Source organism: Astyanax mexicanus, chromosome 9, assembly GCF_023375975.1.
Source record: "Astyanax mexicanus isolate ESR-SI-001 chromosome 9, AstMex3_surface, whole genome shotgun sequence".
Lineage (NCBI taxonomy): Eukaryota > Metazoa > Chordata > Actinopteri > Characiformes > Acestrorhamphidae > Astyanax > Astyanax mexicanus.
The window spans coordinates 21,647,071-21,668,507 of NC_064416.1; the positions used below are offsets into that span (position 1 = coordinate 21,647,071).

The 21,437-nt window shown below is 37.8% G+C and overlaps 1 protein-coding gene across 3 annotated transcripts in view; it reads right to left on the reverse strand.

The window, feature by feature from the left end:
• Positions 1-21,437, reverse strand: part of mgat4c (mgat4 family member C) — a 198,990-nt gene that overhangs the window by 105,216 nt on the left and 72,337 nt on the right. For all 3 annotated transcript variants that reach the window (XM_007249244.4, XM_007249243.4, XM_049483705.1), the window contains 2 exons: positions 21,235-21,308; positions 4,190-4,285 (listed from right to left, as the gene is read on the reverse strand). The gene's annotated coding sequence lies outside the window, so the exon portion shown is untranslated. The remainder of the gene's footprint in view (positions 1-4,189; positions 4,286-21,234; positions 21,309-21,437) is intronic.

A 21,437-nucleotide genomic window follows, 5' to 3' on the forward strand; every position in this document is an offset into this window, starting at 1 on the left:
TTTCACGCTCCTAACGTTACCATCTTCGCTTATTCCCACTTTTGATTTCAAGCTAACTTTCGTGGTGTTAGTCTGTGTGAACCATACACCGTTTTGTAATTAAGTTTCAGTTCTGTTATAGTTTTTGTGGAACTACTTTTTGGCGGAAGGCACAGTCCATATTAAACCATATTCAATCTGAATTTCTTAAAGTTCTTTAATTTATTTTCTTTATTCATTTTGTTAAAAAAATCTGTTGTATAAAAGCAATAGAACACTCGAGGTCGTGTGTTATCACGAATAACATCATTAATAATGTTATAATGATGTTATAATATTCGTTATTCGTGATAACACACTCCCTCTCGTGTTCTATTGCTAAATTAAACTATCAAAATGTCCTGCAAAATCAGTCCAGGGCACGAGTCAAGGTGGGGTGGGGTAAACTATTAAGTGTACTACTGAAATGCTACGTTCACATTACAAGTCACATTGCTCAAATCAGATTTTTTTACTCAGATCTGATTTGGCTTGATGGTTCACATTTACAAACGTAAGTGACCTGTATCTGTGTGTAATGTGAACAAATCTGTCCCTGAAACGCCTCACATGCGCACGTGATTTTTGAATTAAACATTCACATTCATGTCACATGTCCATGGATCAGATATGTGTCCAGTTTTGGACCACATATGAAAGTGACTCAAATATGATTTAAAAAAATCTGATTTGGCACGTTCACACAGCCATGAACGTGAAAACCTAATCTGAGACACATTGAGCAAAAAATCAGATCTGAGTTGCAGCCAAATAATCATTAAATGCAGGTCTACTCACATGACATAAAAGTGGAGGCAGAGCGAGGTAGAGGTCCACAGTGATAACACAAACCAAACTACTTATCCTAGAAAAAAATCGCTGCCAAGCATCGAAAAATATTTATGAGGCTTAAACTAATTTAGCATACTGATTTATTGTGTTTCCCATTAATATCAGGGTATCCAACAATGCATCAGAGTCTGGACCAAACAAGGTAGCATTGAAAGCACCCTTAATCCCCTTCCAGACTAGACACATAAGAATCTACATCCTTCTTTCTGATGACCTGGGATTTGGCCATAGTGATCCCAATCTCTTCTACATCAAAATCAAGAGCAAACCAAACTCAATGTTCAGAATCAGAGACTCGAATCTGAGACAGGCTCCTCCAAACACCCTCTCTAACACTACTTCCTTTTCTTGCACAGTCATTATATGAAATAAAACAAACTGCTGTGTAAAAGAAACAAGGATGATTGAGATATCTTTAATTAACTTCTACTTTCTGTCCGACAGCTGTGGACAGTCGTAGCAAAGGACAGACAGCAGTGACAAATTCAAAGCGCCATATTCCATCTGCCAGTCAGCTCTTCTTCACGCCTGTAAAGTTTCCAGCATTATATGTTTTTAGGAAGCTGACAAGAGCTTGGTTTCCTCACAAACAGCAGGAGCGACGCTGACAAACGTTGCTTCCACTCACTCTCACAAAGCCACGGCGGATGGCTCAGACGGGCGTGCAGCTGCCGCAATACTCCCATGCTCATGTAAAAACGTTAGCCCAGCTTCCTGCGCTGCGTCTGATGGGGGAACGGGAGCACATGGCTGTGCGGTGCAGCGTCCTGCACTGGGAACAGCTGTTTAGATGAATCTTTAATGCTTGCTCAGATCAGTGTTTCCCTCTGCCTCTGTGCAGCTGTACCTCCACTCTGCGCTGGCTGTTTCAACTGCCCATCATCCATCAGGCCTGCACCGTTCCCTATTCATTACAGCACGTGTCACCACATCCACCACCACCAACCAGCTACTGATGGCTACAGTATCATTATGGTGGGATGATGGAGCAAAAGAGAATGGTCATTTGAAGGCTGTGCATTGGAGCAGGTGATTAACATCAATCATTTATTCTGCAATTAAAGCTGCTGAAGTCGTAAAGTCTGACCTTCTGCCTAGAAAAGCTGCCCAGTAGTGCTTGACCATGATGGGAAGATGTCAGGCACTGGGTTAGATAGCAGCCTGATAGAAAAGCCTAGTTTTAGTACTCTGCATTTTTTTAACCATTTCTGCTGCCGGTTAATGGTTTAAAATTCATACAATATAAAATACTGTATTTTTTGCACTGTAAGGCACACTTAAAATCCTTTAACTGTCCGAAATATCATCAGTTATAAGCCGGTGCACCTTATGTATGAATTTTATTAGTCAGGTTTTTTAGGAGCAGTAAAGCCAGTTCACTGAAGTACAACGTTATACAATTATTCAGTTTAGTTCTCCAGCGCCGAGGCTGCTGAGCACTAGCTCTTTTGCTGTTCAGAAATGAGTACTATCAGTCTGTAGCCTGCTACAAACAAGCAACTAGCACTGCTGGAGCAGTACTAGCATTAGCTGCTAAGCACTAGCTCTTTTGCCGTTCAGAGGTAAATATTATCAGACTGTAGCCTGCACAATTGCCGTGTTAAAAGAAGCTACATGGGACAAAACGCTAACTACTATCACCCTGGCTTACCAGAACACTCAGGGTTCCTCAGAGCCGCAATATCGGTTAGCTGCTAATGCTAATGCTCCTGCACCCAGTGCAAATCTGGAAATCTAACCTTCCAGTAAGTAAACAGAAGCGCTTTACTCATCCAAATAACAAGTTTTTATCGCCACCCAGATGCGATACCTGATGAATTAGAAGGGGAACATGGCAAAACCCCGTTCCTTACTAGTGTCGCATAATGCGCTTTTAATCCAGTGCGCCTTATGTATGAAAATAGACCTGAAAATAGACGTTTATTGACAGTGCGCCTTAAAATTCGCTGTGCCTAATAGTGTGAAAATATTGCTTAAATGTATCATGTGCAAATTACTAGCTCCACCAATTAACGCTTAAGTTTTAAGAAGATTTCAGGGCAACCAGTCAGATGAGTTATTATCTATATATTAAAAACAGATTAACATATACTACCAGTTTAATTCTATGAATTAATTCAAGAACATATTTAAAGCAAGCACTTTGTCTGATAATAACCCTCTCCTGTTGGTTCGAGTTAGAGATACTAAATCTGAAACTGCAAAGGCTGCTGAAAGGCCATTTAAAGCATAAAGGCAAACTGTGAGTGTGCATCACATCATTTCTGAACTGGAGAAAACCAGCATTAACAGGATTATTCGCTTCCTCCTGATCCCCTTCAAAATACAGACCATATCAACAGAGGTGTGATTAAGGTGCAGTGATTGAGTCTACTGAACAGCTTGCTACTGCTTCCAACCAATCTGCATTTAAATAAAGCACCCTGCGTCTGAGTAATCCAGTGTTTTCCGAGCTGCGGATGGTAATCTCAGAGCACTGCTTATAGAGGAGCTTTCAAACACTGCACACAGATGTGCTTCCACTCCGCTGGATGTGTCTGTTGCATACGTGTGTTTCAAGTATGCTGCTCCACCATAAGGGTCAAATATGTCAAACAATGAATATCTGGGATTCTGGTCACAGAACAGATCCATATTTAATGTCTTTCATGTTCTTCCATATGGATGGGCTCTAGGAAAAAAATAATATCAGCATACATCACAAAGACACTATCACTATATACTACAGTATAGGAGTGTGTTTACATGCGCAGCCAATCTCAACATCTGTTCAGAAAAGTGTTATTTTTAATCAGAGCGCACCTGCCTCTTAAAGGGAATGACAACTGGCACACTGATTGGTTTATTTCGTGTCACATTCTTTTATTTATGTTTAAATTTGCACTATTAAAAGCTTAAGTCTTAAGAAAAAGAAAAAGTGCAAATAACCCTGAGTAATCACAGACTATTATTGTGATTAAAACAAATATTTATGTTTTAAAGTAACTGACCAGCACAAAAAAATTGCCAATTTAACATTAATTATTTTATTTACATTTATATATGCAGTATTAAAATCTTCAGAAGAAAAAAGTGTGATTAATCTAATTAACACCACTGACTGACATCACTAGTAAGTATACAAGCTTATGATAAACAGTTAATATTATATTATTATTATTATTATATTATATTTTATTACAAGGTATTGAAGTGTGTATGCCATATGATGCATTATGAGCATTTTCATAATACATTATAAATATAGCATTTATAAAGAAAGTTTTACCCAAGAATCTAGCGTACATACGAGTAGAGAAAAAAAAAGAGCAGTCTTTACCTGTTCGCAGGGCTCAGACGTGTTTGCAGAAGAGTGTGTGAAGGTTGCAGGAGAAGACATACAACACGCCCAGAAACAACGGATCATTTGTTACCTCTGAAAGAAAAAAAAAGAGGAAGGGAGGAATGAAGCATTGTTCATTCACAGGTACACACACACACACACACACACACACTCACACCTACAGAGCACAAAGCACAGATGTGACAGCTACAGGCGTAAATGAGCAGGAATGTGAAAAAGCGAGCTGTGTACAGTATGTGTGTGACTGCATATTAAAGTGAGCCACCCAATTGGCTAAAACAATTGAAAATCCCATTTTCTATTATTTCCACATTGGAGGAGGAAACAGTGAAAGCCCTAGGGAAGTGCAGGGTGTTGGGGAAGGAGGGGGTTGTGTGCGTATGTGTGTGTGTGTGTGTGAGTGTGTGGTGAAGGAGAGTCGTCCAGGAATTCTCTGTGTGCGGACAGCGCGGCGGCGTGCGATCCCAAAGCGCTCACACACAGAGGAGGCGTAATTGGCTCTCGATGAAAGGCCATAACCATACATCACACAGCCAGTGAAGCGCCCTGCCTACAGCCATCTGAACCACTGCCTCTGCTGCTGTCCACCCCAAACAAATACACACACACACACACCACAAGAACTTCACAGTTTCACATACAGCCACCAAAACAGAGATAATAGCAGCAGATGATATGTAGCCATTTGGCTAAATCTGACATCTGGAACATTTCCATTATAAAACAATGTTGATTTATGTGCTCCAGTTAAATAAACACACACAGTATGTACAGCAGTGCTGAACACACCTGCCCCTAACATTCAGATGCCCCTGAAGGCCTTCATTACCTGGATGAGTGCTTGTATGGTTAGCACAGCTGGCAACCAGTGCCAATATATGTGTATAACTATGTAAATTCGAAAGAAAAAGAATAGCGACAAAGTTACTATTTTGTGGTTCAGCAGGCTAACGCAGGCTAACGCTGACTTGTCATGTGTCAGAGAAGGCATGTGCTAGTCTTCACCCTCCTGGTGATGGGCGGAGTCCTAATGAGTGGGTTGGGTAATAGGCCATGTAAATTGGGGAGAAAATGAAAAAAAAATAAATAAATTTAAGTTTCTGTTCTAAAGCATGAGCATCTTAGACCAAAGCAAATGCTTTGTATTCAGCTGAGACTCCTCCTATTCTTCCTCTTTAAACTTGCCAAGCCCAGTTGTTGTGTCTGTTACCACTGCAGCTCCAACTCTGCTGAGGAAGACTGTTAGCATCTTGGCTAACAGGCCAATGCCATGTTGGTGAGAAATACAAAATCTGATTTGATGATGAGGTTTGGAGACCTTCCAAACCTGACTGCTGTGTCTGTTATCATTGCAGCTCTAAACCTGCTGAGGCTGGCTGTTAGCACAGTGGCTATACTGCTCCTGCAACAACATCTTCCAAACATCTCAGGCCAATGTCACACTGATGTGAAATACAAAATCTGATTTGATCATAAAATATGTAGGCCAAAACTCAACATCTGTTATACGTCAATATGACGACATCCACACAACACAAAATAAAAAAATTACAGCACTGATCTGCTGTAGCTTTGAAAAGTGTTGTGCACTATTGATGGTAATACTAATTAAATATTCAAGTTGCTCATTTATAGAGGCTGGCTATGCTTCACCAAGGGTTAAAAAGTTAAATAAAATTCTCAATTAAAAAATAAAAAATATTATTTGTGTTTCAATGCCTGTTGTGAACAAAGTTATGGAAGCTCATGATAATCAGATTAAATTTAGAGGGAAAAAATCTGTCAAGTTAGTCAATAAGGTTATTTTTTTCAGTAACTTAGAGCCAAATCATTCCAATTAATTCTGAAGCATTTCTGCTTCCTTCATCATCAAATGTTCACACCATGTGAAGGGCTGAACTGCTGGGTTCAAATAATGTTAAAAACAAAAATAACAGAAAAAACACACTTAATTGGACAAAGACTACACACACACACACACACACACAAACACACACACACAGATAGAACTTTCACTCATAAATTCACATACATGTACACACGCACTGGCACACTTTAAACCAAGCAATACACACACACATATATAAATAACTGATTGGCAGAAGTCTGAATGTGACTTCACACTGTCTGCATAGCAGACGGGTCTTTGCGTCATTATCTTACCACTCACAGTTCAAGCATGCGATAAATCACACAATAAGCTCAGCCTGTTCTTCACTGCAGCTACATCATTATTGATTCTTAATACAATATATGGACAAAAGTATAGATCCACCTGCTTATTCACTGATTCTTGTGAAATAAAGAGTATTGAAAAATAAAGAAAAAAATAGTTTATTCTGCTTTTGTTGGAGTAACTGTCTCTACTGTCCAGAGACGGCTTTCCACTAGATTTTGAAACACTGCTGTGATGATGTGTCTGCATTTAGAGATAAGTTCTTCTAAGGTTGTTGTTTAAGATGGTGATCACCAACCTACCTCATCAATTCCACTCGACTCTTTGAGTCAAGTTGAGTCAGGTTCTTCATGTCCAGGTTTGCTAAAAAAATTTTGTAGTAAATCAGAATTCTGCACTTATACATCTTAAAAAAAGAATACAGAGCTTGTCTCACTGTAAAACATGATTCACAACCATTCTTGAGTCACGTGATGTCACTGTGAAACATCATTATGGCCTGGTAATTATTATTCTCTTAAGGGGGTGAGTTGAGAGGGGTCCTATGAGTTTTGGGTGGGGTCGCAAACTATTTTAAACCCTAAAAATGTTTTGAACAGTGAAACCCTTTGTGATTTGCGCCATAACCCTAATTATGGCGCAAATCACCCATCGGCAAAAACAGCCAATCAGCTGGCCCCCCTTGCTGTGAAGAGATGTGCGCAAGCTCAGTAGCCATAACAAGCTAAAATATCTTTTTTTTTTGTGCATTATTAAATTAAACACTATAAACTGTTCATGATGTTTTTATCAGATTATATCTATGATATAAAATATGTTTTTGAAATAAAAAAACTATGGACATTTGGTTTCCAGTATTTTGGTCTCTACCCATTTAAATAAATGAAATGCAATAATAAGAGCCTGGTCTCGTTGCAAAGATGGAAGCCAATGAACCTATAATTCATTTTTAGACTAGAAAAGTAGATAGGAGAATGCATTTGCTCATCTGTGTCAGCAATGGATGCATCTTAAAGTATGTAAAAGCATTCATTAGAAGTGTTGTCCACAAACACTGGGTGTATAGTGCTTAGGGGTGGGTGATATGACCCTAAAATATAAAAAAATATTTTAGGGTATTTTTGCAATACAGATATTCTTGCCGATATGACAAAACACTGACATGTTTTTAATTCAATAAAATAATAAGAATATAAAACTGCAACTAAATACATATCAAAGTTGTATTTAATATAAATATAAGAGAAAACAAATCGAAAACCTTTTTGTAAACAGTAACTTGTAAGAACCTGACTTTGTGTATAATAATAATAGTGTATAAAAAAATAACAAATATAACTAAAAAATAGAGCAATGCAACAACAAAAATCTACTGCAAAACTGAAGTGAAGCATAATTAATGCATGTAAATTACAAACAAACAATTAAAATAAATACAGTGAATTGCAAAATAAATACAAGAGTATGCTTTCAAGAGTATTGCCATATCATGCTATGATCTTTTTTTATCATGTTAGAATTTTTATGCCAACATTATTGTGTACAATACAATATGGCATACCCCTAATATTGATGTTATAAACAACAATAACAAAGACAACAACAGGACTAATATTTGTTTCAGAAGATGGCTGAGATACACTTATGATACACATATGCTGCTGCAACTGAACCGCTTTCCTCAAAATATGAGAAGTGCATCAGATACATCATGACAGCACCGGACATCATTTATCTAATTCATGTCTTGGAAAGCCTAACCTTGATAGGAGCAGACAGTGTGTGCCTGACCCTGTTTCTCTGCCTTAAGAGACACAGAGAGAGAGAGAGAGAGAGAGAGAGAGAGAGAGAGAGAGAGAGAGAGAGAGGGAGAAAGAAAGAGAGAAAGAGAGAGAGAGAGAGAGAGACACAGAGAGAGAGAGAGAGAGAGAGAGAGAGAGAGAGAGAGGGAGAAAGAAAGAGAGAAAGAGAGAGAGAGAGAGAGAGAGAGAGGGAGAAAGAAAGAGAGAAAGAGAGAGAGAGAGAGAGAGAGACAGAGAGAGAGAGAGAGAGAAAGTCCTCCATCTGGATCTGTGCAGGGGAAGGAGAAAGAGAGAGAGAGAGAGAGAGAGAGAGAGAGAGAGAGAGAGAGAGAGAGTGAGTTGCCGCTCATTATTCTGCCCAGGCACTCGAGGCCACAGGAAATAGCTCTCTTCATTTTTCTTGTCGGAATGCGTCTCGGTTAATGGTATGTTCTCAGTCAGTGGCGAGACACTCGGCTGGCTTTGGTCTGCTCCAAGCGTGTAGAGCGCCGTGAAGCGCTGGAGACCCTCTCTAATGACTGTTGCCCCTCCTCGTCTTCCTCCGCTCACTTCAGGCCACCTGAACAGTTACTGCTCAGCTGAAGGACCTGCAGGCCACTGGCTTCTTTCTGCTGGTGTTTACATGCTGTAGCCTGTGGAATACAGCGTGTTCCTGCCCTTTAAAAAGAGCCGCTCAGAACATAAAGACTGTTTTTTCCTGTTTTCTCTTTTTATTTTTCTTTACTAGGATCACAATCATAAATATATTACTGGTTTAGTGAGAGCTTTGATTCTAAGGGGAACATGTGTTTTTCTGAATTCCCTGAATTTGCCACTTTTTCATCATTAAATCAATTAAATCGCCTAAATGTATTTTTGTGTTGCTTGTCAAACTAAAAGCAATCACAAAACTAGAAATAAAAAAAATATGTATTGAACACTTAATATTTTAACATCCCAGCATGAAAACCAACAAAGCATAATATATTTACCTCTACAGTGTTACTCGAAAGTATAGTATTATTTCAGCAGTACTATTCCAATCATACATTTACTTTAGCAGTGCTACACTAATTATGAATTTACTTCAGCAGTGCTATTCTAATCATGGATTTACTTCAGCAGTGCTAGACTAATTATGCATTAACTTTAGCAGTGCTATTCTAATCATGAATTTACTTCAGCAGTGCTATGCTAGTCACACATTCAGTCATCTAGCTAGCTATGCCATTCTAATCATAAATGTATTTCAGCTGAGCTGTCCTAAGCAAAACTTTAGCTAGCTACTTTAATAGTCCTATGCGGCTAGCAAATTGGAAATTTACAAAAAGAAACCCAATCAGTCTTTTAGTAAACAAAACTAGTTTAAAACTACTGCTAAAGTAAAGTACAACTGCAAATGCTACACTATGATGTAAATCAATTATTATATATTATTAAAACTGTTTAATTGTTCTTAAAAAGTCAGCTGAACACAGAAAATGCTTTTAATTTCTGCAAGTTGCATTTAATGCATTTAATGCATTTAATATTTGGAACCACAAATTAAGTTAGTTAGTTAAATTAAGTTAATGCAGTGCATCCCTAAAAATAAGCTTCAAAAATTGCTACTTGACATGTGCCCACAGACTCTTGTAAAGTTGGGACAGTATGGAAAATACAAATAATATAAAAGAATGCAGTCTTGTTTTTATTTTTACTTTGATTTGTATTTGGCTCCAGACAGTATGCATAATATGATTTTTATGTTATATTCATTATTTTGGTAAGTCTTGGTAAGTTACTCTTGTTTACCTAATAGACAAAAGTTTACATTCATTTTTTTGGGGTCTACCGAATACTGAATGTTTGAAACTGTTATACTAAATATTAATAATAGAATAAAATAGTATTCACATCACATCGCCAAGAAAAACATTGAAATTACATTGAAATATTGTGATATTTCCCCTTTAAAACTGGAAATCAGTGACGCAGCTGGAAGTCAGTATCACAGTATAACCAGGTGGAGAATATTTCATCCAGCTCTAGATTCCATTCTCTTTTTTTATGTTTAAATTTGTTTGAAATTTGTGAAATGTGTGATCATGGCTGGCTGAGGCTGGGAGTTTGAGTAGGATCAGGTGGTCGACCAGCAGAGCTGAAACGGTCACATATTAACACTGATCTGCTGCTGCTGAGCTGTGCAATCTCCTGCCTGCTGTTTGTCTCCTGGTTAAAGGAATTCATGGAGCTAATAAGCGGAGCAGCTGGGGCTCCACAGCCCCGTTCCATATGCTACAGGATACGATACAGGACGTGACATCATCATGCTATACTACACAGCATCACCAATATTACACTCCTGTGAATGAGACAGCATATGCTGCTAAAGAGCATAAGCCATGCCCTGCAGTCCCAGCAGGGTTATGTAAGTGTGTTAGGTTGTACATTATGAGATTACGTTCCTGTAGTAGACTGGAGGTCAAGAATGACATATCCAGGTTATAGAGGCTTATGTATTATGTAGGCGTTGCTAATGCATGACAGTTAAATTAAAATAATTATACTATTACGATTAAAAAACTAACAACAGGTTTTTTTTAAACCCTGCTTGATATTTTTCCACATATTTATATTCATTTATTTTTAACTCCCAAATCGTGAAAAAATAAATGAGTGTTGCTCAGGCTGGGATAATAGATTATGACTGTTTAGGAACATAAACCATAAAAACACAAATATGTCTTAAATGGGCCTCTGGGAAAAATTACATATGAGAAAAATGTGCAAATGCATTTAAACATTTTATCTATGAAAAGCCGTTTATTATTTATGAAATCAATTGGCCATTCATTATTAAGTGAAATGTCTTTTTTTCTTGTGTATTTTTTAAATAACTTTTTAAGCAAACATGTATGTTTTATCTAATAACTTGATTAATCGATTTTACAGTAGAGTACTTGATAACTAAAATAATGGATAGCTGCAGCCCTATCTTTGTTATAATCTGTACTTTTAACATAACTTAATAAACTACGTTGCTTGTGTTCACCTTAAAAAAAAAACACATGTCTGATATTGTGCACTCTTGAATCTCAGTCCAGGCTGGTTGGTTCTTAACCACCAGGAAATGTACAATAAATCATGATTATTTTTGGTACATAAACCACACACAGATGTCTTAAGTGCACCTCAGGGGAAAATAAAATATGAGAAGAAACTGCGTCCAGATCCAGTTAAAAATTATATTTATGAGAAGCTGTTCTACGACAGGCTTTTTTTAAAATGTCTGAATCCTCTAATAATTGTCACAGTATAAAATAATTAAAGGTGACGCTCATATATAGCTGATAAGGTTAGGTGTGGTGCAATTTTGCTGAAACTCTCCAGCGTGCTCTCATCATACACACAGATTCACAATTACAATAATTGCAGTGACAGAGAAGCGGGTCGCCTGCTTCTTTCACCACTGAAGCCAGGACTGACGCAAGCGCGTTCCGAGCTGCAGCCACTTGTTAGAGGAGATACTGTCACTGTCTGTCATCGACAGACCCAGCACATGCTGCGTGATCCTCAGCATCTGACACTGAGCATTTCCTTCTGTACAAACCTACAGCCAGTCAGACCCATTTAACCCCTGTAACCCTCACAAACCTGCAGTTACTACTGGCCTTTTGCCGGGATGGTCACTATGGATGGGTAGGCTGCCCAAAAATGTTCTAGAAAAGAGAACACTGGAGTTAGCTTTGTCTAATATTAAGACGGTAAATATTTTTTACTTAGAAAGTGAACAGCCGCAGATGCTGTGTGAGAACTTCATTCATTCACTGTTTTCCGCACATTCAAGCTGGGTGAATTTCATGGCTCAAGGCACTACATGTCCATACCTTGCGTTGGTCAAGAGCATAGACGACACGCAAGCAAAACCGCAGAAAGTATGTCAGTTGGAAAATTAATGAAGGCACGTTCGGCTTTGTGCAACGCTTGCAAATTTCGTTTCACAGGAAGTAAACAGAGGCTGCCGTACTTGACATTGATTGTTTTGGAAAGTTGTTGTACCGAATCTGACTCACTGACAGAATCTGACTCACTTCGCACGCTATGCAGCAGAATGAGCATAACAGATTACTAACAAACTCCTTTCATTTCTGTTTAGAAACAAGGGGTTAATCTACAGTTACAGCAGATATGATAATCACCTGCATACGCTTTTGTGTTTATACTGCTGTGTGACGGATTTTTGCACAACAGCAGTTCACATTCTTCTTCCTGGCAAGAATGGATAGGATTGGTAGGTAGAAAGCTAGGGAGAAGAACTCTCATGAGTGAATTCAAGGTGGACTGTGGAAGCAATTTTTCACGCTTGTTTTCATTTGGTACACATTGGTCCTTTAAATGTTTATGATTAATAGATGTTATAGCATAATTCATCACTAGACCGGATCTCAAATACTCGTTACCTTGGTATCCCAGCTGTGCAATGAAATGACTTCAAATGCCCAAAATGTTTTCTTAAGTTCAGTGTTTTCCTGTCTTGTAGTCCTTCTGGACTTTAAGGTCTCATTTTATCAAATGCTTTGCTTTCAATAAAATCAGAATAAAATATAAACGTTAAATGTTGAATCATTTTTACCACAATGATGTTTGTTACTCTCCACACCTTTTAAGATTTAAAATCATCCATGCCCCTATAGAGCTAAAACACACTCGATGTATCCCCTACAGTCTGACCCTCTAAAAAGAATGCACGCTGATTTTTATACTATCAAAGGATAAGAACTCAGCATATGCTGCTTTAAATAGAGCTGAAGTGGAAGTGGCTTTGTGAAGAAGCGCCTGCCTGGCGGGGGTAAACGCTGGCCGGCGCAGTGAGAAACGGGGTCAGCGAGCAGATTCCTGAGAGGCACAGATAACCCTGCGCTCTGTGGTCAGAGGTCTTCATCTAAACTGCACATTCTTATTGCACTCGGCTCTCCACACACACACACACACGCCAAGATGAGAATAAGAGTCCGAACTGCAGGAGACGTAATCAGCACTACAAACACAAAGGAGCTACCGGCTTCTAGAGCTGACGATATGGCTTTACTAATAAACTGTGTATTCTGCGAATCAGGATGCACTTAACTGAACAGCATAAAAACAGAATGAACCAAGGTCAGCTTTTCAAAAAACTGTAAAACACACAGTTTTTAGCACGTTTTAATCCATCTTTTTCTATGTGTACTTTATTATCCTTCTTTCACTCTGTTCTTCAATGGTCAGGACCTCATAGGACCACCACAGTGCAGGTATTATTTGGGTTGTGGGTCATTCTTAGAACTGTTAAAGTGCATCAGGCACAGCAGTGCTGCTGGAGTTTTTAAACACTGTGCTCTCTCTCTCTCACTGTCACAGTCAATTTACCAGTGTTAAAACAGAACATTTAGTGTTAAATTAACACTAACTTGCTGTGCTTATTTAACACTAAAAGCGCTGATTAAACACTGAAGGCCTGCACAAGGCATGTCATAATGCTCATTGCTATCTTACACCCCACCAACAGTCTATTTTGCGCCTTCCTTGTTTAAATAGGACACGAAGCAGCGCACAAACCTAATTTTTAAAATGCCATTGCTGTCACTGAATGCTCACACAGCTCACTCAACTTCACAGAATGAACACACAGGCCAGTTTCCTCTACTGAGAAGCACAGAAGTGCTGCGCCATTAAAATACCAATGCATCAAGAGTCAAGAGTGCACCTGGATCTTAAAAGGGATGGCAAGTGACACTCTGATTGGTTTATTGGTTTATTTATTACACTCTGATTGTCTTTGGCCCCTTACAATACCAAAGACACACCGACACGCCCTAAATCAAGCTGCGCAATGGAATGTAGATGGCTTGCCTATAGATTGCAAAATAAGGGCTTTTGATTTAACACTAAGAGTGTTGATTTAACATTGGCAAATTTACAGTGTACTTAGCTGCTGCACCTTGTAGATAAAGTCAGAGACAGCAGCTCATTTGTTGCTGCAGTTTGTGTTGGTCAGCCTCTAGTAATTCATTACAGCAAAGCTGAGAACAAACAAAACGATTGTATTCAATTTTAAATAATTTTAGAACATTTCTATTGGCCCATTCCACCTATTCTCAGGGATGTATATCAGGCTTGGTTTCTCTTGGTTCTCTTGGAGAACAGGCAATCTGCACTATCCTCCAGCTAAATTCATCACTGCTGATTCAGGAAGAAGGCACATTTTAATGGAGGTTAATGAAGTAATCATGACAACTACATACATACATATAAAGAACCAGGGATAAGCACTGCGCAGTGCTGTGTCGGCCATTCCCTGTTATTTATTACCACAGCATATGCAAATTAACAATCATCTTACCCCCCTTGGGTAAGAAGGCTCTGAGAGGAGCCTCATGTGATTAAGCTGGAGGATAGAGCTGCATGGAACTGTCCGTGGTGCTGCTCTTTAGAGTAGATCTATGAATCTGAGCAGTCTTATGCTGCTGTAGTTTTTTTTTTTACAAACTCTATGTAGCAAATATGATTCTGTTACTGTATGCTGAAAAAAATCATATGGTTAAAATGTATACAATATCTAAAGTGTTACGACCACTGGTCGTATTGTTTTTTCTTTGTGTGCCCTCTGTGCTGTTTGTGTTTAGTTTTTGGTTGTAAGACCATGATTGGCCACCAGGGGTGCACTCTATAAAAGGGCAAGAGGAAACCTGACCTAAGAGAGACGTTCAGGGCTCCTCCCCTTTCCTGACCTGGAAACAACTTCCTGCTCAGACCAACTCGACACCTCCATTTTGTTTTCCGTGTGTTGCTTTAGTTTTTGCTTTAGTATACATTATTCTTTGGGTAAAGTAGGGGGTGAGTGCTATTTTGTTTTGCTACCTTTTTCTCCTTTTTTGGTGACAGGGAGTTGGGATAGTTTGTGTATTTTTTTATTTTTTTATTTTGCAGGTTCAGTTAGTTGTCTTTGTTTGTTAGTTGGTTTAATTTGTTATTTTGGCCTATGCTCACTCCTGAAATAATATTCCCTTATTTTTATTATTAAATTCAACCTGTTTTAAATCATTTTAGTGTCTGGTGTTTGGTCTGGCAGAGGGTCTGGGGAGAGAGCCCACTCTCATTTTCTGTTATGGCCTGACCCTAGACTGGGTCGTAACAAAAGTATGTAAAGTAAATACAGTAAAGTAAATGATCTAAAAAAAAATATATATACATATATATATAATTGTCGGGAAGCAGAATAATTACACTACAGTAAGTTCCATTGCTCAGGTTCACAAAGTAAATAAGTAAATTGTGAAGGAAAAGAAAGAATAAATAAATAAATAAATAAATAGTTAGACATGAGATTAATATCTTCAGATAAGTTAAAGAATAATTAAGTTATTAGAGGGGGGAGATTAGAGGGAAAAAAGGCAATATATATGTTATATAGGTCCTCTAACACACAACATAAAGAGTTTAGCACACAGCATACAGTCTTGTATCAATTCTTAGTGTAACTTTGACTGAGGAGAATATTCCAGGCTTTAAATACAGGGAGAACTATTTTACCATTATTCTGGAATTGCTGTAAGTTTAAGCGTAATGATAGTGATGAGTGTGTGTAATAAAAACAGTAGTGAGAGAACCATCCAGAACGATTCAGCTTTGACTTGAATTCTATTGCAGACGGTACGTCTGATATCTGATGTTTTTCATGTTCTGTCTGCTTTTATTTGTTAGAAAACGTCCATTCCTGCAGTTCATCTCTGTGTTGGAATGTTAATGTAAAAAAATGCTTTGAAACCTTTTTCAGCGACATTCATGCATTTTTCAACCAGACAATGTAAAAGCACATGCTGCACACTTTACACAGACACGGCTGTGCAGTAGGTACTGGACTGACCTCCCTGCCTGCAGCCCTGACCTCTCTCTCCAGTACAGAATGTGTGGAAATGTTTCAAACAAACAGCAAGTTTGCAGGAAATGTTTGCAGGAAGAAGTGGACAACATAACATCTGAAACACTTCAGCGCTCAATGTCCTTGGTGCCAAAATATTATTTTTTTCTTGTAAGAAGTAATGGCATCAATATAGGGCATTAAATGTTTTGTCACATGAACTCCACGCAAAGTGTGAAATATTTGGGTATACTGGGTTGGGTATATTGTCTGCAATAAAATAAAAGACAAAATAAATGTAAGAAATACTGAAATTTACTAAGATTTTATTTCTTTATTTGCATTTTCTATGTGGTTTTAAATAGTAAGATTTGGGAATGTACCAATAAGCCTAAAAAATAGGGATGCATCAAATATTTGGCAACCGAAATTATTAGGCCTAAAAAGGCACCAAGTGTGGACTCCACTCTACTGCTAAATAAAAATTCAAATGTCAAATAGCACTGCTGAGGTAAATGTACTGTTTTTTTGTTTTTTTTATTTCTAATGGGATACAAAAAAAAGTAAATGTTAAATAAAAAAACATATTTTAGTTATGTAAATGCAAGACACAGGTAGTTGAGCCATCTACTTAATTCTATGGTGAAAAAGTGGGGAAAAAAATGAAGAACTGCAAAAAATTTAGTTCATTATTTGCCTAAAATACATGGATTTACATACCACCTGAAAATGAGGAGTTTCTTTGATTTTACCAAATTGAAAACCTCTGGAATATAATCAAGAGGAAGATGGATGATCAAAAGCCATCAAACCAAGCTGAACTGCTTAACTATTTGCACCAGGAGAGGCATAAAGTTATTTAAAAGCAGTGTGTAAGACTGGTGGAGGAAAACATGCCAAGATGTATGAAAACTGTGATTAAAAACCAGGGTTATTCCACCAAATACTGATTTCTGAACTTTATGAATATGAACTTTCTTTGAATATCTCTCTGAATATGATGCTTTCTTTACATTATGTGAGGTCTGAAAGCTCTGCATCTTTTTTGTTACTTCAGCCTTTTCTTATTTTCTGCAAATAAATGATAAATGGTCTAAATGACAATAATTGTATTAGAAATTTGGGAGAAACATTGTCCGTAGTTTATAGAATAAATGTTAATTTTAGTCAAACATATATCTACTGAAACTGAAGTGGTCTCTTATTTTTTCCAGAGCTATATATATATATAATACATTAAATAGAAATGCACTGTGTGTTTTTCAGCTTAGTAGGTATGAAATGAAACCACTGTAGTACAAAAGAACAGTCAGATGTTTTTGAAAAGCCCTTCATTTCAATTTAATCACTGAAACTGGAAGCAGCTTTTGAATCCAATTACTGCAACACTTCAGATTAAAGAGAAAAGAGAACAAACACCTTCCTCCGGTCCTCGCTAAGAAGAACCACGCGGCCTCTACTGCAAACGTGTGTGTTTTATTAGGCGAACGATCGTGACCTAATTAACTCTCTTTGTTTAATAAAACTCCACCCGCTTCCGTTTACACATGCCTCTTCCCCCGGTCTGTTTTCACACCGCTGACTGATCACACTTTTAATTAGCTGAGGACCCTGCTGCAGGGGAGACTTGTAAATCCATATTGATATTTGCAGACTGTGTGGTGGGGGCAACATCTTCATATCTACCCCTGACTGTGGAGCAGGAGGGCCTGAGCCACAAATAACAAATCTGCAGCTCCTTGTTTACATGCCCCCCGAGGCGATTTTCTAGCTGCTTTTTTTAATCATTTCATTTTTATTTGAAGTAGGGAATGAACTTTAACTTCTACACAAATCGCAGCTCTCACGGTATTAATTATCGGATTTGTGAAATACATTTAATCCAGGTAAGCGGAGGTTATAAGATGTTCTTATAATGATACATGGGAAAGTGAAATATTTAATCCCTGGACTAACTCTTGATTCAATAAATGTCAGCTGTACTAAAAATACATTAAAAAAAAAAACTTTTATAATTCAGGAGTTACAGTGCTCACATTGACTTTTCCCAACACCTGTAGTGATCAATATAAACATGGAAAAAATGTAGCTTTTGAGGTGTCAGACATCACAAGAGCTTTGTATCTATGTTTAAAGTGAAAGTATCACTAGTGTCAGTATTATCATAATGTTTATTGTTTTTTATTTTAAGTAAATAAATACGAGTTGGTATCTCACAATTCATTGCCAGAGTCCAGTTCTGTCGTTGAGTTAAGTAAATAGGCCTTTCTCGGGCCAAGATCACAAGTGGTGGAGAATGCGGACTTGCACTCTCGTGTGATGGCAGACTGCCCTCTTCCAGTTTGTTTGGGACCCACATCTGTCCTCAGGTTCATTACATATTTCATTAGATATTAAACCTATTAAACTTCAGATAAGTGATTCAGTTTTTAATCCTAAAGCAAAACTACAGTAAAAAAATACAGTTCTGCTGTTTTAGTCCCACAGGGTTCTATTGTAGGGCCTATGAAATTAAACATTAAAGACATGTATTGTGGTAGCAATTAAGCATGGGCTTACATACAGATTTTAAAGGGTTTAAGTGGTTAAAACCTTCTTCACACTCACCCATCTGTACTGCAAACCTGAAGTGTTATAGAAGTGTTTCTTCCATAACACTACTAAAAAAAACACATTGAAGCACCTTCTGCAGGTGCTAACAAAAACCTCCTATAGCTGAGCGTCTCTAGAAAGAGCTCTCGTTAAGTCTGAGCTGTTTTTGCTGGTTTAATGAAGCACAGAAAATGTCTGTTTTCACATATGTGCAGATTAGAGACGTGAGCGGTGATCACCGTGATAAAAAGGCTGGATGACGTTTTAATAGAAATATACAGCAAATATTACTATTCCTCTAATAAGCTTCCTACACAAACTGTAGAGCTGATTCACCTTTATTTGACTCCCTTTCTGTCTCTCTCTCTCTTCTGTCCGCCTCGTTCTCTCTCTCTCTGTTTCTCTCTCAGTCTGTCTGTCTGTGATGGACGCGTGTGTGTGTGTGTGTGTGTGAGAGGAAGTGAGTTTCTCTCAGTGTGTGTGACAGCCCTCTCTCCTGCACTGTGGAGACTGAGGCAAACTTCCTCAAGCTGTCAGAGATTTCCCAGCATCTCTCAAACACACACACACACACACACACTCGAGAGCACACACACACACACACATTTGCCTGCACACACACACACACACAGAATCTTTTGTCTTTTTACACTCTAACTTTTCTTTAACTCTCTCTTAAACAGACAAACATTAAAGTTTCTCTCACTCTGTCTGTCTGTCTGTCTGTCTTTCACATTCAGAAGAAAAAGATTCTAGCATTTGTGTTTTATTCATGTATGTATAATACTTCAATTTAAAACCGGCTTTAGATTTTCTATTATATTTTATTCTTACTTTGCCAGCTCCTCTATGTGTTTTTGAGCTCTGTATCTATATATTGCTAGCTTCAGTGTTTTAATTATTTATTACATTCAATTATTATTTAACTGAATAGTTGATCTGCTGTGCAAAACTTTGCGCATCTTAAACTATAATCTGATATACTGCGGTATAGACACATTAGGGCTGGATACTTACAAGAACATGCTGATACGATACGTATTACATATTACAAAACTTCAGTTATGATTCAATATTGCAAAATACGGCTGTATATTGCAATACACTCTGCTACTGAAAATAAAATATATATTGTATTTTGTACATTTTTAATGTTGTTGTATAAGAGACACACCAAATAGATAAAATCTTAGTATAAAAAAAAACATTTTTAGATGAATATCACATTTAATCACACATGCCAGCTCCTAGGCTATTTAAATATGTCTTTATTTAAGATTTAAATATTAAGTGTCTATTTTCTATGAATTTAACCATGTAAAGATAATCAAAACTACTTTATATGTTCTTCATAATACATGACAGTAGTCAAAATACAATTAAAAAAAAAAATTGTTGTATTTTATAAATGTACTCATGACTTTTATTCTGAATTCTCCTGAACTTCTGAACTCTCAGAGTGGAGTAATCCCTCCTCTACATCGGAGCTCCGGTCCAGATCAACTCTGACCATTGAGGAACAGAGTAAAAGTATGTAAAGAAACAGATACAAGACCACAGTCATTATAGAACCTATAATTATAGACCTAGAATTGAAAAATAAATCATGTAAATAATAATTCACTTAAGGCAACTAAATCGACCACGTCATGTTGCAATGTTTTGGTTCTTGACACAAGAAGTAGATACACAGCGATGTCTCTGTGTCTGTGTAAGTGACAGGCTCCTGCTGCAAACACGAATTAACCGAATGGTCTCCATCCACATGGTTGGGCACCTCAGTCCAACACAGTTTTGCGCAGATATTTCCAGTTAGAGCTGAATTCACGTTATTATTTGCAGAAAAACACTCTTAATTACCCTTAAAAAGCCATTTAAATTGCTAATTAAAGAGCCGATTACTGTTGTTTTGCCTTTTTCCTCAGGTTTCGAGTGCTCGGCACTGACTCACCTCTTAATCGGTCCTGACGCGAGACAGCACGCGGGTGGGGGCGGGGCTAGTGACATCATGGGCACTGCACTGTTTAATATTTAGTGATATATATCGACGAAATTTTTTTCCAATATCGTACAGCCCTATTTGAAATGTTTGCTTTCCTTGTTTGTCAGTCCAAATACCCAATGTGTTGGGTAACACATCCTATACAAACAACGTATACACACAACTAAACAGCTCAAAATACAACTCCAGAATAAAGCAACACCTTTTAACCTTGATTACTATAACAGTACGTATCAAATCATACACAAAGATGCATCAAACGTGTATCAGTTTGCACATTATTGATCCAATTTTAACTGAACAGTAACAGCAGCATTACAACAGCTTGAGGGACATCCTTCTAAAATCAGTGAACTACATAACATATAATTCAGAGAGGAGAGGCTAAGACCTCAGCTTTCATTGCGGGAGCGTCTTGTTTCTTTTTTTCGCTTGTGTTAATCAAGAGCCTCCCTCAGAGACTGAAAAAAGTATAGCAGGTCGATGGTGTTTTAAGACATGCGGCCAATAAGCATGCAGCACAAAGAGCAGCAGCACAGATAAAAGGAGGGGAAAGTCAATAGGACTGTAAATACATCCAGCTGCACTTACTTATATTGCTTATCCTATGGGCCATTATTGGTCGGGGCTTTCTCCACAGATCAAACCGTCAGACATTTTCAAGACTGCAGGGGAGGAAGAGAGGAAGAAAAACACTGTGGTTAAAATTTACACCGTGAAGAAAACACAAAACAGAGAAAGAAAGAGAGAGAGAGAGAGAGAGAGAGAGAGAGTGGGAGAAATAGAAAGACAGA